Consider the following 14,608-nt stretch of genomic DNA (forward strand, 5'->3'; position numbering starts at 1 on the left):
TGTGTCTGTTCCATACTTATCATATACCATTCTCGCTTGTCCAACATGTGATATATTCATGCCATTACTTATTTATTATACATAGATATGACCACCTCTAACTCATGCTCTCTCTCCTCTCTCCCATGCTCTTTCTCTCTCCCATGCTCTCTCTCTCTTTCTCTCTCCTTCTCCCCCCACCTCTCTCTCTCATGCTCTCTCTCCACTCTCCCATGCCCTTTCTCTCCTCTCCTCTCTCCCCACCTCTCTCATGCTCTCTCCTCTCTCCCCCGCTCTCTCTAGATCTCCTCTCTCTCCACCTCTGTCTATCCTACTCTCTCTCCCTCTTTCTCTAACAACTACTCACAAACATAACTATATTGCAATAACTTCCCGAAGAATGTCTCTCGCACATGCCTGTAATTTGAATGGATGGCTATTTATAGCTTCGTGTCTTTCAAATAAAGACCATGCAAATGTAATATTACCGACTGTGGCGTAAACGATATTGACACTGTGTGTGAGTAGGATGTTACGCCATTTTAGCAAAATCCTGTCCGGACACGTCAAAACGGCTTCAAACACCACACGGGATTCGAGACCAGACCTTCGACTGGACTACCGAAAGCAACACCTACTGGGCTACCTACACCATTAACACAAATAGATCTCAACGACTCGTTGAGCATGTCGTTGATATAACTTAGCTAATTAGTTGTTGAAACTTAATTACCAGCATGTAATCAGCTAATCACTTCAATTTTCCAACGCCGAACATAAGCAGCATACTTTAACATGCACTTCTCTTTGCTCCTTAACGAGCGTCACCTTTAAGCGTTTCTACTTCTTTCACTCGCAACATTTCCAGCCCTCATCCACAGATAGCATCTGTCATATGTATGTAGCAGTGCAGCCGCGTGTGACGACGTTGGCAACGTTTCGTAAGGATGGTGGTATACTGCCCATGGTATATGTATACTGCACTACCTGAACGCGCCAATCCCAGCTTCAATACGTCAACGTGTGACAGTCAAGTCACAATAACAATGATTTAGTTTCGAATTTTACGGGAACTAAAGCCATTCCGTCGGCTGCTTGGCATCGCTTAAGTCTTATCCGAAATCGCAGTGTTATAAATCATATAAGAACAATGATAACAATCATAACAATTATATAAACAACTTTGAACTAACACTGTCAAAACAAGGACAACATCCAAAACATATATTAATGAATGATGCACGTTTGTGATAATAGGAACAAACTATATATAAACTTCATATATGTTTTGGTTGTCGGGCGGGCCGGGGTTCGAATCTAATACATCTACGTGAGATTTGGCGCCTTCTCTGTTACCAATAATCTGATCTCCGCATTTTCAAAATTACATTGATGTGTTTGTTGTTTAACGCCGCACTCAGCAATATTCAAGCTATATGACGGCGGTCTGTAAATAATCGTGTCTGGACCAGACAATCCAGTGATTGGCATCATGAGCATCGATCCACGCAATTGGGATAAGATGACATGCATCAACCAAGTCAGTGAGTCTGACCACCCGATCCCGTTAGTCGCCTCTTACGAAAAGCATAGTTACCTTTTGCGGCAAGCATGGGTAGCTGAAGACCTATTCTATCCCGGGATCTTCACGATTAAGTTATTAGTGAAATCAGGTTAACCCGAACTGTCCTATGCAATAAAGGACGAGTGGCAGCGTTTATTGGGCTATAAGTATCTTGATAAACACTGGAACAAGTTCTCTATGAATCTTAGAGCACAGGCAAATACTCGAATTCCACGAACTTCACACTGCAGATCGCAAAAGACTCCACTGTTCACAATCGAATCCGATTGTACGATTTCGTATAAACTGTGCGGGTCGAGCAGTCACGTGTTTGTTGTTTAAGCCTGTCGTGTTGAAATGTACAAGTTCCACGAAGCACGAGTTTCACGCCTCTATGAACTGGTACACTATTAAAAAGGTTGTTATCCATACATTGTGTCAACCTTTCTCGTTACCGTACTTTATCAGCATATACGAATGTTCTCCTCCTGACCAAAATCGTCACCGCCAAGTGGACGAAAGTATTTTTCTGTTCTCTAATTCCTGTAAAATCGTCTTTTATCATACATTTTTGTCCATTAACGAACCATGGCAAAAATATGATAATCATTAATATCAGTTTTTTTTATAACATCAATTTTATACAGACACCCATAACAGAATCGCCTACAAAGCGCAGTTGTCTGACAAACAGATCCAGGACCCTGTTCCACAAAGCGACCTTAGTGCTAAGTTGGTCGTAACTCCCATACTTTACCATAGGCTTACGATCAACGTAGCACTAAGATCGCTTTGTGGAACAGGGCCCAGATTGACAGGGTTTTACAGAGGGCTGGCTCACTGCAATCACACGCGTTATTTTCGATTCTCCCTTAAACCAAAAGCAGATCACAGCCTTCATTTTAGCCTGTCTCACAGTCCCTGTACAAATTATCCTACTTCCACACAGACCTTATTGTAATGCGAGAGCCCTAATAAAATCAATTCTAGATTTCACACATGTTCAGAATCACACTGGGGCTCCTTTTCAGTTTAAATGGGGTTGTTAGTTTCTATTAAAATTATATATCCTCAGAGACTAAGCGTAGTCTATCTTAACCTTACCAGACGCTGGCTTGAGTAGACACCTGTTGAACATCTCTCGGGCAGCATCGTATGGGCGATATAGATATCAGCTGTACTTAACACATGCGTACTCATCATCAGTGTTAACGACCAACCACTGAGTGTTTTTTACCACATTAACATTTTGTTCAGGTAAATACATTAACAGTAATGTTCTTGTCTGGTTGAAATGAGATCGAAACTGTATATTTATGGTTAAGTTTTAGTATACAGCTATAACAGGGGTCTAATGTGTTGGGAATAGCTTATTGGAAGCACTGTAAACAGAAACCTGGTCCATCAATATTTGGGGGTAGGGTTGCCTAGTGGTTAAACCGTTGGTAAACGCTGGATATTAGTGTTCGATTCCACATTGGCATTGTTAGGAGGAACCTATTTATTAACATAAAAACATCAGAAGTATAACGACAACGACATTATTTATAATTGTTTGGGTGTTTAACGCCGCATTCACTAATATTCTCACTATATATGCGGGTGTAGACAGTAGACAACACCGGGTGTTACGTGTATACCTCCATAAACACAAATAATACTGACGTCAATTCTCAAGTAATATTGTTTTACGTCGTGTCGCTGAAACGGGGCAGGAAATATCAAGTGATGCATGTTGCTATTTGGTGAAGCATACGAACATGGATATGTCGATGACAGGAAAGGGGGCGTTGTAAGGTAGAATCTGGGATATGCGGATCCTGGTATGATCAAGGGACGCAACTCTACATAGTGATTTGAAGGGCCTTCCTTGTCCTATAAACGGTACTACATGCTCGTGGCAAATTCGTGACGTATAATTCACTGGAGCACACATTGCGATAATATACAGAACAATCTCAGAACACACAACACTTATTCTGCTAGATAAAGGTGAAATTTATATATGATATTTATACAAAGGGTAACTTACAACAAAACAATCCCACTCATGTAACAATGTAACCCGACCACATTGTAAAAAATAAAGTTAAAAAAACCCGCTTCAATGCTCATTGAAAGACGTTTCTTTTTTTACAACTCTAACACCTAAATACAACGAACCACTTTAATTTCTTTCTTTCGATCTAAATGCGTGTGTTAAATACACTGGCAAAAAAAATCTTACTTTGATATAACCTGACAATCTGAATAATGAAATCAGTCGACACACAACTTACAAATGCCAACCCATGTTTGTTAAATAAGTCCTATAATTTCCTCCTGTTGTGAAGTTGGAAGCATCCGAGGTATGCCGAGCTCTCCTGAATGTCGGCCCCGTGAACAGCTCGTCCAGTATTGACGGAAGTAGAAGTGCTTTTAACCGGCTTTGTATGGTCCCGTGTCTGCCGATGGGCTTCGCTGTAAGGCGTAAACTAGGGGTTGTCAAATTTAAGGAATGTTGGCAAAATCTCTACAAGTCATGTAAAACTTATGCTCTATAAATGAGACATATATGCACACCGTGTTGCCATGGTGACAGATTCCCGACAATATGCATGTTTCACATATAAAAGTTATATCCTGGATTCAGCGAGTCAGCGAGTGCAGTTCACACCTCGGCCTGTCATACATGTTTGTCTACACCGAACAAAGGAAGGGCAGATATGTAATTATTTTGTTCAGAAATGTCAAAGTTGTAATTTGCATGCTACTGTTTTCGTAATCACAGGTATCAAATGACTACACACATTTTAGTTCATTTTTTTGTAGCTGGCGTGGTTGTAATGTGCTTTGAATCATTTATTTTCTGATGTGCGTCATACATACAGGCACAAACACGCACAGACAGACAGACAGACAGACACGCAAACCAAACCAAACACAAAAAACAACAACAAACCAACACATAACTTTGAGTTTTCCTGATAGCTGGCGTTGTCGTAATGGGTTTTGAATAATTTTGTTTTCTGATGTGTATTATTCATACAGGCACAAACACAAACACAAACACAAACACAAACAAACACAGACACACATAAAAGAAAAAAATAAACAAGCAAACAGACAAACAACAACAAAAATTACAACAATCAAACAATTTCTCTCACGCACACTCATACGCACGCGCAGATACACAGGTACAACGAATATTCATACTCTAATGATAGAAGCTATTCCCAAATATTAGAAATACCATAACTCACGAAAAAGCACATACATTCATATAAGCACACGCGTACACACGTGTTTAGCGTTACATCAGCGGTATCTGCTGAGTCAACGATAACCCATAACTCATATAAGAATATTAACACGGCTCGAACACCTTCCGTTCCACAACCTGCGAACCAATGAATTAACGGAATGGAATGTCTATTCCCTCTTCTAAAAGCACGTACTACAAAGTTCCAAGCTCATCATCCATATTAGCTATCATTATAAACATCTTGTCTTACAGATAGCTTGCAACCTGCAAGTTGCACAGTAACTTGTGCGTTAATTAGTGAACAGACGCCCAACTATTGCAGCTTGGATTAAAGCGATGCGTATCTGTATGTGTGTTTCCTCGTGTGTCCATGGACAGGCAGGTATGTGTGGTATTCGTGATTGGCAAAGGTTAGCTACCGACTGTAAACACAGAATGCAGCGATGCACTGATAGGATATAGCGCTGCATTCAGCCCCAGGATGCCGCACCAGTAACAGGGAAGTGTTGAACCGTTGAAGCAAACCTGTCAGTGGAGCCTGCAACGTCATACACACACGTCATGTCGTGTTATCATCCTTATACAGGTTTGGAATAGAGGTCATGCGGTTATGGGATCATAGTTATGATGACATGGAATACATTGAGTGAGTGAGTGAGTGAGTGAGTGAGTGAGTGAGTAAGTTGGGTTTTACGCCGCTTTTAACAGTATTCCAGTTATATCGCGGCGTGTCAGCTTAATGTGGGAGGAAAGTCCAAAGTGATGAAGGTCTCAGACGTTTACCACTTCCGTGAAACCCACGAGCACGGGTATGGCGCTGACAAACCTAGAAACATAAGACATGGAATACAAGTCGTACAGTGATGAGTACAAGTCATACAGTGACGAGTACAAGTCATACAGACATGGAATAGTCATACAGACAAAGAATAGAAGTCATACAGACATAGAATAAAAGTCACACAGGCATCGAATAGAAGTCATACAGACATAAAATAGAAGTCATACAGACATAGAATAGAAGTGATACAGACAAAGAATAGAAGTTGTTCAGGCATAGAATAGAAGTCATACAGACAAAGAATAGAAGTGATACATGCATAGAATAGAAGTGATACATGCATAGAATAGAAGTCATACAGACATAGAATAGAAGTGATACAGACATAGAATAGAAGTGATACAGACATAGAATAGAAGTGATACAGACATAGAATAGAAGTCATACAGACATAGAATAGAAGTGATACAGACAAAGAATAGAAGTCATACAGACATAGAAAAGAAGTGATACATGCATAGAATAGAAGTCATACAGACATAGAATAGAAGTCATACAGACATAGAATAGAAGTGATACATGCATAGAATAGAAGTCATACAGACATAGAATAGAAGTGATACATGCATAGAATAGAAGTCATACAGACATAGAATAGAATTCATACAGACATAGAATAGAAGTCATACAGACATAGAATAGAAGTGATACATGCATAGAATAGAAGTCATACAGACATAGAATAGAAGTCATACATGCATAGAATAGAAGTCATACAGACATAGAATAGAAGTGATACATGCATAGAATAGAAGTCATACAGACATAGAATAGAAGTCATACAGACATAGAATAGAAGTCATACAGACATAGAATAGAAGTGATACATGCATAGAATAGAAGTCATACAGACATAGAATAGAAGTCATACATGCATAGAATAGAAGTCATACAGACATAGAATAGAAGTGATACATGCATAGAATAGAAGTCATACAGACATAGAATAGAAGTCATACAGACATAGAATAGAAGTCATACAGACATAGAATAGAAGTCACACAGACATAGAATAGAAGTCATACAGACATAGAATAGAAGTGATACATGCATAGAATAGAAGTCATACAGACATAGAATAAAAACCATACAGGCATCGAATAAAAGTCATACAGACATAGAATAGAAGTCATACAGACATAGAATAAAAACCATACAGGCATCGAATAAAAGTCATACAGTCATAGTATAAATGTCGAACAGTCATAGGTTCGAAGTCATGCAATCATAGAATAAAAGTCATACAGACATAGATAAAAGCTATACAGACAGAAATAAAGGCATAGACACATAGAATAAAAGTCATAGACACAGAATAAAAGTCATAGATACATAGAATAGAAGACATAGAGACATAGAATAGAATTCACACAGACATAGAATAAATGACATTTCCGAACAGAAGGCATACAGACATAGAATAAAAGTCATTCAGTCATAGAATTAAGGTCATACAGACAGAATGATGGTCAGACAGATATACAATACAAGTCATACAGTCATAGAACAAACGTATTCTCTTTGACAAATGGCAGCGGTTAAGGATTGGAGATAGGCGTCCAAGATTATTGTACTTAAATAGCGACGTACATGCACGTGTGTGGGGCTGCCTGTACTAGTCCGGACTAATGCTGGTTTGATAATGTTAGCCAACTGAAACGCCCCGCTGCAGTCGGACACAACACTCAGATACGTACAGAATCGACAACGTTTGTTTTAGCCCTGTAAAGCCGAGCGCCAGGCAGGGTAACAACAAGTCCCTACAAGTCTTTTGATGTGACGTGGCCAGAGGATCGAACCACCGACCTTCCAGACAGACTTCAACCTAGTCACCGAGTCAGGGAAACAGCGCCAGGATCCTAATAAGAGCACTAGTGTGCCGGAGACAGCGCTAGCATCTCAGTGATGAGGACATGGTCCGTGAAAACGTCAAATGACGAGTAGCATCATGGCGACTGTGTCAGTATCACGACACTCATGGCCGACTGGGCCCGTCGAGCGACGTAAACGTCATGGTACGCATGGCAGGGGATTAAAGGTTTAAAAGAAGAAGCAAAGACAAAGAGCAATTTCAAAGAATAGCAGATTGTTTTAAGAGCCACAAAAATCAAACTACCTTGACACGTATGAGAGATAATGCGACATTTATATTGCATTCAGTATATTCATATGCCATGTGAATTATCTATAGGTACTGAATAAACATGAGACTTAAAATATGACGCAATGTGTCATCTTCTATGTTTCTCTGGTGTCCTACTTTGAATAAAAGATTCATTCATAAAAAAATGAGGCCGTACCTCGTGAGAAGAGGTATTTAGGGGTGGGTGGGGGCATTTTTTCAGACCGAATTATTTTTTTATCAATAAAATGCTACAAGGGTGAGGAGAGGGGAAATGGGGTTTTACGTGGCGTCCAAGATTGTTGCACTTATATAGCGACGTGCGTGCACGTTGTGTGGGTTGTTGCTTGTATTAGTCCGGACTTATGCCGATTTAATAATACTAGCCCACTGAGATACCATGCCGCAGTTTAACATGGATACTCCACTTAGACACAGTATACTGACTCCGAGCCGACCAGTCCTTGTTTTAGCCCCTTATGCCGAGCGCCAGGCAGGGTAACAACAAGTACCATTTTCAACGTCTTTTAGCATGACGCGGCCGGGAATCGAACCCCAGACCGTCCGCTCTAAGGGCGTACGCCACTCATCCAACATCTATATACGCACGCACGCACGCACGCACGCACGCACGCACACACGCACGCACAGACGCACAGGGTATGGCTGCGAAACCGAATCAATATCATTAACAGATTTTTGTCTTTTGACTTGTCTCTCACAAAAGCACCTACGGGCCTGAATATATAGTAGGCATATGCACATAAACTTGATCACTAAGCACGCAACATAGCATCGACAGACTGCCGTGTCCTTCCCTGGGGTGGGGCAGAGGGGTGAGGTCAAACTGCGGCCCCTGTTGACAAATGGAAGACAGCAGACAATATGTCACCTGCTCACGCCCTTAACCTGCGCTTTGCTCACGTAAGTAAGCTAAAAGCAAAACTATTCCTTACTGAGACGTGGTTAGATGCACTATAGATGCGAGTGGGTTAATTACAGGTCGTGCAAGAGTCAAGGGCCTATACCGAGACGATGACACGTTCACCTGGGGCTGGCGAGCGGGGACTACCACGGCAGGACAGGGGATGTGCAGTATTCTTTATGCAGTGTCTACACAAGAATCCTTTTTACGGTGTATATTTTAGGGATAATCCCCACTATTGTATATTTGACATTTCGGAGCCGTAGGAATCGTGACGCGGTCTTCACATGAAAGATAATGTTTTTATATGTGATTCCACTCTTGACAATTATGTACGTATGTTGACGAGCGATGTAAAGGCATTTGTTATATTTGTGTATATTTGGATTGCTTTTGTCAAGTGGAATGCAACTCGAACTCAAAATAAGTTAATTCTGAACGTAAACGACTTTTTTTAATAAGTGAGTTTGGTTTTACGCCGCTTTTAGCAATATTCCAGCATTATCACGGCGGGGCACACCAGAAATGGGCTTTACACATTGTACCCATGTCGGGAGTTGAACCGGGTCTTCGGCCTGACGAAATAACGCTTTAACCACAAGGCTATGCCCCTTTTAAATAAGTATTTCGTGTGTAAAAGTTGTATTTTACAATGAAAAAAAAGTGTTTCAATACATATAAACGTAACGGTTAATTGGCAATATTACAATATTATCTTAATAAAAACGTCAATTTTAGATGTGTGTGGTAGCATTCAGTTAATATCCTCAAGCAATGAGTAACTGCCTAAACAAGATATTATATTTTCGTCGGATGTTTTTTTTTATCGAAAGCGAGAAAATCGTAAAAAGTGTTTTTTTGTGAGAGACAATGTTAACACTTTTTTTAGTTAAACTGAATTCTGTTTTGCGCCGCAGTCGTCATTGAAATGTCACAGAAGAGGTAAAGTTCCCAAACCAGCTTCACTTCGTACATGTACTTTCCTCCCACGCCAGCTGACACTTGCGTGATACAACTGGATTACTGTGACAAACGGCGCTAAACCAAACTCACTTATTCAATTTAATTGAAATGTCCTGCTGGCTGTATACACTGCGAAAGAAGTGAAAATTCGATTTGACTAAACGTTTTCAAGACGTTATTAGGATGAAGACAGTCGTCGAGACACTGCGAACTTAAGGTCCAAAACATCACTTTGATACCCATATTAAAGACATCATCTGCCCGTGAAGATCCGGGGTAGAATAGGCCTTCAGCAACCCATGCTTGCCGTAAAAGGCGACTATGCTTGTCGTAAGAGGCGACTAACGGGATCGGGTGGTCAGGCTCGCTGACTCGCATGCCATCAATTCCAATTGCGTAGATCGATGTTCATGATGTTAATCTTTGGATTGTCTGGTCCAGACTCGATTATTTACAGACCGCCGTCATATAGCTGGACTATTAAACAACAAACCAAACCAAAGACATATACATCAAATAACTATTTCATATGTGTTTCATATTTAGCCACCATCAAACACGGGTGTATACTTTCTTTTTACCCTCAGTATTATATTTTCTAATCTTATTATGGTGTGTGAGTGAGTGAGTATGGTTTTACGCCGCTTTTAGCAATATTCCAGCAATATCACGGCGGGGGACACCAGAAATGGGCGTCACCATGTACCCATGTCGGGATTCGAACCCGGGTCTTCGGCGTGACGAGCGATCGCTTTAACCACCAGGCTACCCTACCGCCCCAATATCATTATAGTTAACATAACAGTTCCCATAAATTGAAATTGGTCAGAGCTTTAAAAAAGTAATATAATAGATTATTTTCCCGCTGAGGTGCGTAAAATCATACCCAGGCGGTTTCCCAAAAGGTTCGATGCGTAAGGTCCTTGGGTGGTTCCCATCGCGATATTGAACACTGCTGAAACAGGCGTTACACCATGCGCACTCATTTCGATCGTTTTTCGTTGTCGCGCTCGGTTGGGTTCGAAATAATATTTTCAAACAGTCATTTAAATTCGTTTGAATCGGTGGTAAATAAACGTCACATTAAAGTGGACGAGTCGGTTTTGTTCGCTTCAAGCGTTATTGGTGCTATATCACAGCGGGGGATGCTAAAGTGGAGTTCAGCTGTAATTCCTCATAACGGTGAAAACTAACGGTTGTTTGCACGGCTTAAAACGTTGTAAGGGATACAGCGCTTGGTCAAATGTCTCACATCACATACAAAGATAATCACGATGCAGGAATTATTGATTTAATCTCCAACAGGGATATGGCGTAATGTACAAAATCGATTTTCTCCCGTGATATTATTGCATCTTCCGGTTCTTATCGATAGACGATGAATTGAGCTTCCAGATCTTGTAAACATTATTTTCAAATGGATAGACACGATTACCAGATAATTCTAAAGGTAACATCCTTAATAATTCGATGTTTAACGCATTAAGGAATTCGTTTAATATCCGGAATTTAGATTTATAAGCGCTGAATGAATGTTTAAACATATCGAAATGTGCCTCCTTCAAAGAATGAACAGATTCGGTAACCTGTAATCTATCATAGCAAAACACAACACGTCCATTTAGTTACAAATTATCCAAATATTTGTAATGCAAGAGTTAATAGAGTAAGCTTGATATTATTCTCATAATCCACTGTTTCCTGGGTAGGATAGATACCGTGTAATGCACGCTTACCACATGTTCCCTTATTACCGTAGACGATCACAAAATAAACGACACACAATACAATACAATACGCAATATAGCTAGTCTTACAGGTCACAGCATACATTTAATACACAATCACAATTCTCAAAGGGGACGTACTCATTTTTTTCAGGTTGACTTGAACGTTTTTTAATACTCGGGCCTGCTGATGTATGTCATGGAGACCCGAAGTGGTAGTCGTTGCTCACGCTATCAACCTCTGGTTTGGTGAAGTAGCGTTGACGTTGCTGATTTCGGGTAGGATTCACTCACTCACTACTCACCTATTCACTCATAGACGTCAGTGGGTGGTCCAGTGTTACGACGGTTGTTAGTATGTGTTACAAAGAATAAAATAATACCGATTTTATGACTAAAACATTCAGTGGGCATGTATAAAATAAATAGAGAATAAACTGCTTTTTTAACAGAAATGTTAGGGTTTTCAGATTTAATTGGGACATTTTGAGGATATAAATTTATATAAACTGGTCTCACTGGTTCTGGGCCTTTAAATAATTACTTGACGTTGACACTAGAGTTATAAATTTCTGTTTTGTTTTCAAGTTTTTAAGAATACACTTATGGCAGTGTTTCATGTCAACACTTCTGCAGATGACAAATACGTTAATTATCAAGACGGTTTCTACTTTCGATGGCGTGAAAAACCCTCACACACTAATTCTAATGTTTTAGATGTCAAATTTTAAAGTTTCAGAAAACTTTGAAATATTGGTATGACAATTATAACACACGTTCAAATGGATGACATTTAAGCTTTTTCCTGTCTTGCCTGTGGGCTTCTGGCATGATATATACCTAACTATGGCTAAAGTGAGTGAAAAATGAAGATTTTGTCAAACTTCAAATGAAAAAATAAGCATGTGTAAGTCTGTGACCTGAGATTGTGTTTTTTGTTTACAACATGTTTGTGCTGTGTCTTCTTCGTCTATGAAAAAGCACACAGAGCACTTATGCACAGTGAATGCTGCGCTATACAAATGCATAAATTATTATTATTATTATGAAAATCAGCGTGGGTCAAAGACTTGCTCTGGTTATTATAATAGAAAAACGCTTCCTGAATCCCAATATAGCACATTTAGTCCTAATCAAGTGTTGAAATGAAAAAAGGCTTGATCTCATCCATATGAAAACTACTAATAACTTTCTTAAATTAAGCAGATCCTGTGGACCGCAAAGGGCATTAACCTACTTCGTCCTTCTCCATTTTTTAGTTCGGCTTATCCGCAAACCAGGCCAAACAACATGCAAGTCCTATCCAACACAGCACACGGCCAAAGGTACCGTTACCACATCTTCGTTAAGTCGGTGTAAATGACGTCACGACTGCGACAATGTGTTGCTCAATGGTCGGAGCTCGTCCCGTGTTGACTCGTCTTTTCTCGTTGTGATGGACGTGATTACAATGATTGAGGCGAACACAACTTAGACATGGCACAGGAGTACAGTGTTTCCACGTGAACAGGCTCATTTCGTAATAGGGTTAATTGTCAGATGAGACCGCCCCGTGGGCTCGTAAAAGAGCGTCCGCCCGGAGAGCGGAAGGTCCGGGTTTCGATTCCCGTCCGCGTCATCCCAAAAGTACGTTAAGAGATGGTACTTGTTGTTACCCTGTCTGGCGTTCGGCATTAAAGGGCTAAACAAAGACCGTCGGCTCGGAGCCAGTATGCAGTGTCTGAGTGGGGTATTCATGTTAAAGGGCGGCATGGTATCTCAGTGGGTCAGCACTATAATTCAACACGGACTAGTACAAGCAGCCACACGCACACAAGAGCATGCCCAATCTTTGACTCAACCCATTTCACCTCACCTCACCTTATTGTTAGATGTCAGAACTCTGGCAGTGAGTTGATCATTAGAAGATAGGCGCTAAGTGTTTACTAAACAGTTAATCAGATGAAGAGTGAGTGAGTTGGGTTTAACCCAGCGGGCCAGCTTAATGTGGGGGAAAAGCCCGTTGTGCACGTTATCTGTGACTGGTTTACTTAAGACTCCTCTATATACACAGCGCCGGGATAAAACTGGGATAGTACTTCCCGCAACGTTAATACCAATACCCACCCACTCAACCCCGGTTACGTGAACGGGTTGATGTGTGAGTGTCCCCAGTATTAAGCGCATTACTTGTTAATCCCATTGACACATTAACATGTTGAAGATTAACATGAGTGTGTTAATGTTGGTTAAAGCCCATGTTGTTGTGAGAGTTCAGCATGTTAATTAAGTTCGCCAGAAAGGTGTTGTCAGTGGCTTTAGTCATTAGCAAATGTCGGAAAGGGTGTTCACGCTAGAGGGTAGATTGGCTCAAAGTTGCGGACGTACAGTAATGCAAGGAAATGCGAGATATAGTCAATCACTGTCTCCCATGAAGTCTGCTCTTCTCTCCCAGAATGATCGTGACCTTTCTGATGGCTCACCCCCGTCCCTTCCACTGCGCGCGTCAGATTGTCCGGATTATAGTTCACGGCAAGGGCAGGTAACTCTAACAGTAATTCAGCGACATGGCCGCGTGCAAAAAATGTCTTCAATGAACAGTTGCATTTTGTGTACCAAATTAAACAGCGTTGTTTAATTCTAATTTCTAAAATGGGAATAAAGGTGTGCATTTTAACACACCTAACATGAGTATGGCAGAGCTTGACAACTTCTCTATAGAAGTGTTAACTAGTTGTCTTCAAACCAGACCGCCCCCGTGATCAAGTGGTAGAGCATTCGCCCGGAGAACGGAAGGTCCGGAGTTCGATCCCCGGGCGCGTCATACTAAAAGACGTCAAAAGATGGTACTTGTTGCTATTGGTCTAAAACAGGAACTGGTCGGCTCGGAGTCAGTATACTGTGTCTGAGTTGGGTATTCATGTTAAACTGCAACATGGTATCTCAGTGTGCTAGCACTATAAATTGGCATCAGTCCGGACACATACGCAAACACACACACGTGCATGTACGTCGCTATATAAGTGCAATGATCTTGGACGCGACGATAAACCACATTTCACCTCACATCTTAAAACCAGACAATTAAACAAAAGTGCAATTAGGAAAGGACGCTACATCCTCGTCTGGCTCTGTGGTGTTTAATATTAGTATCTCTTTCTGAACGTCATGGCATTAAAACCACCACATAGTAATTGATATACTGTCTGGCTGCCACAAGTCACAATCTTCAAACTAATCGCATCACAAGTATAATGGTGC

The sequence above is a fragment of the Haliotis cracherodii genome, unplaced genomic scaffold (assembly GCF_022045235.1).
Source record: "Haliotis cracherodii isolate W230 unplaced genomic scaffold, xgHalCrac1.p SCAF_5, whole genome shotgun sequence".
NCBI lineage: Eukaryota > Metazoa > Mollusca > Gastropoda > Lepetellida > Haliotidae > Haliotis > Haliotis cracherodii.